Source organism: Eptatretus burgeri, chromosome 4 (assembly GCF_056783735.1).
Source record: "Eptatretus burgeri isolate ZD-2024b chromosome 4, Ebu_testis_v1, whole genome shotgun sequence".
In the NCBI taxonomy this organism is placed as follows: domain Eukaryota; kingdom Metazoa; phylum Chordata; class Myxini; order Myxiniformes; family Myxinidae; genus Eptatretus; species Eptatretus burgeri.
This window is the reverse complement of record NC_140964.1, coordinates 62,575,344-62,578,630: the sequence shown is the minus strand read 5'-3', so window position 1 is coordinate 62,578,630 and position 3,287 is coordinate 62,575,344.

The following is a 3,287-nucleotide window of genomic DNA, read 5'->3' as shown; positions in this document are numbered from 1 at the left end:
AAGAGGTGCTAACGAGATAAAGGTGTGTACAATGTACATGGAGACAATTTTTATTATTATTTATAAACGCCGTTTCCTCAGCCATGTTGTTCATGAAGAGGTGTTAACGAGATAAAGGTGTGTACAATGTACATGGAGACAATTTTTATTATTATTTATAAACGCCGTTTCCTCAGCCATGTTGTTCATGAAGAGGTGTTAACGAGATAAAGGTGTGTACAATGTACATGGAGACAATTTTTATTATTATTTATAAACGCCGTTTCCTCAGCCATGTTGTTTATGAAGAGGTGCTAACGAGATAAAGGTGTGTACAATGTACATGGAGACAATTTTTATTATTATTTATAAACGCCGTTTCCTCAGCCATGTTGTTCATGAAGAGGTGTTAACGAGATAAAGGTGTGTACAATGTACATGGAGACAATTTTTATTATTATTTATAAACGCCGTTTCCTCAGCCATGTTGTTCATGAAGAGGTGCTAACGAGATAAAGGTGTGTACAATGTACATGGAGACAATTTTTATTATTATTTATAAACGCCGTTTCCTCAGCGATGTTGTTTATGAAGAGGTGCTAACGAGATAAAGGTGTGTACAATGTACATGGAGACAATTTTTATTATTATTCATTTATTGAAGAAAAATTGCTCTGAAAATAATTTATCAAAAAAAAGTGCACAACTTTTTTTTGTTTCCAATTGTCAAAACGTTGTGGCCTTTGGAAGTGTTAAGGAATTCAGCTCCACTCAGCATGCTTGCCAACGAAATACATCTCAATTTGGTGGTAAAAACGATTCACAACGATTTCCTTACTCATTGCTCTGCAGTCTGCATTCAACCCCTTAATTTGTCATCTCATTGACCTCATTTCATCTATCTATAATTTCAGCAGTGTGTGTATGTGTGTGTGTGTGTGTGTGTGTGTGTGTGTGTGTGTGTGTGTGTGTGTGTGTGTGTGTGTGTGTGTGTGTGTGTGTGTGTGTGTGTCTGTGACCGCTGTTTCTCAACAATCACTGATCCGATCTAATTGAAACTTGCTAGATATATTGGTGGGGACCTGAGGATGTGCCTTTTCAAGGTTTGATATTAATCGGACAAGTGCTTCCCAAGTTATGGCCATTTATTTACCAACCAATGACAAGACACGTTACTGCGTGGGCGTGGCCGATGGGGGAAGGGAACCTCAGCCGCGTTCCCCATTACGGGTTACAAGTTAGAACATACGGGCTTCCGGATAATGATGACTTCGTGTATTCTAATAATTTCTCTATTTCTTTTGCGCAATTATAGATAAACAAACTGCCCCAAGTTATGATCGTTTTCATATTAGATGGTGCATAAATTTCGGTAACATCAGAGTGAGCTGGTATGCTCCGAACCAGGAAGTAATTTTTTTTTTTTTTCGCGCGAACGTTTTTTTTTTTCTCTTCTCTTCTCTTTGTGTTTTTCCTTGCGAAAAGGCAAAATACGTTGGCGCTAATTGAATAATTGGCCATTAAAACTAGTAATTTATCAAAACGTTGGCAGATCCAGCAGCCTCGGCATTCTTGCCCTGGACGAGGAAACAAAGAAGCACCGTTTCCTCAGCCATGTTGTTCATGAAGAGGTGTTAACGAGATAAAGGTGTGTACAATGTACATGGAGACAATTTTTACGATTATTTGTAAACGCCGTTTCCTCAGCCATGTTGTTCATGAAGAGGTGTTAACGAGATAAAGGTGTGTACAATGTACATGGAGACAATTTTTACGATTATTTGTAAACGCCGTTTCCTCAGCCATGTTGTTCATGAAGAGGTGTTAACGAGATAAAGGTGTGTACAATGTACATGGAGACAATTTTTATTATTATTTATAAACGCCGTTTCCTCAGCCATGTTGTTTATGAAGAGGTGCTAACGAGATAAAGGTGTGTACAATGTACATGGAGACAATTTTTATTATTATTTATAAACGCCGTTTCCTCAGCGATGTTGTTTATGAAGAGGTGTTAACGAGATAAAGGTGTGTACAATGTACATGGAGACAATTTTTATTATTATTTATAAACGCCGTTTCCTCAGCGATGTTGTTCATGAAGAGGTGTTAACGAGATAAAGGTGTGTACAATGTACATGGAGACAATTTTTATTATTATTTATAAACGCCGTTTCCTCAGCGATGTTGTTCATGAAGAGGTGTTAACGAGATAAAGGTGTGTACAATGTACATGGAGACAATTTTTATTATTATTTATAAACGCCGTTTCCTCAGCCATGTTGTTCATGAAGAGGTGTTAACGAGATAAAGGTGTGTACAATGTACATGGAGACAATTTTTATTATTATTTATAAACGCCGTTTCCTCAGCCATGTTGTTTATGAAGAGGTGCTAACGAGATAAAGGTGTGTACAATGTACATGGAGACAATTTTTATTATTATTTATAAACGCCGTTTCCTCAGCGATGTTGTTTATGAAGAGGTGTTAACGAGATAAAGGTGTGTACAATGTACATGGAGACAATTTTTATTATTATTTATAAATGCAGTTTCCTCAGCGATGTTGTTTATGAAGAGGTGTTAACGAGATAAAGGTGTGTACAATGTACATGGAGACAATTTTTATTATTATTTATAAACGCCGTTTCCTCAGCCATGTTGTTCATGAAGAGGTGTTAACGAGATAAAGGTGTGTACAATGTACATGGAGACAATTTTTATTATTATTTATAAACGCCGTTTCCTCAGCCATGTTGTTTATGAAGAGGTGCTAACGAGATAAAGGTGTGTACAATGTACATGGAGACAATTTTTATTATTATTTATAAACGCCGTTTCCTCAGCCATGTTGTTTATGAAGAGGTGCTAACGAGATAAAGGTGTGTACAATGTACATGGAGACAATTTTTATTATTATTTATAAACGCCGTTTCCTCAGCCATGTTGTTCATGAAGAGGTGTTAACGAGATAAAGGTGTGTACAATGTACATGGAGACAATTTTTATTATTATTTATAAACGCCGTTTCCTCAGCCATGTTGTTCATGAAGAGGTGCTAACGAGATAAAGGTGTGTACAATGTACATGGAGACAATTTTTATTATTATTTGTAAACGCCGTTTCCTCAGCCATGTTGTTCATGAAGAGGTGTTAACGAGATAAAGGTGTGTACAATGTACATGGAGACAATTTTTATTATTATTTATAAACGCCGTTTCCTCAGCCATGTTGTTTATGAAGAGGTGCTAACGAGATAAAGGTGTGTACAATGTACATGGAGACAATTTTTATTATTATTCATTTA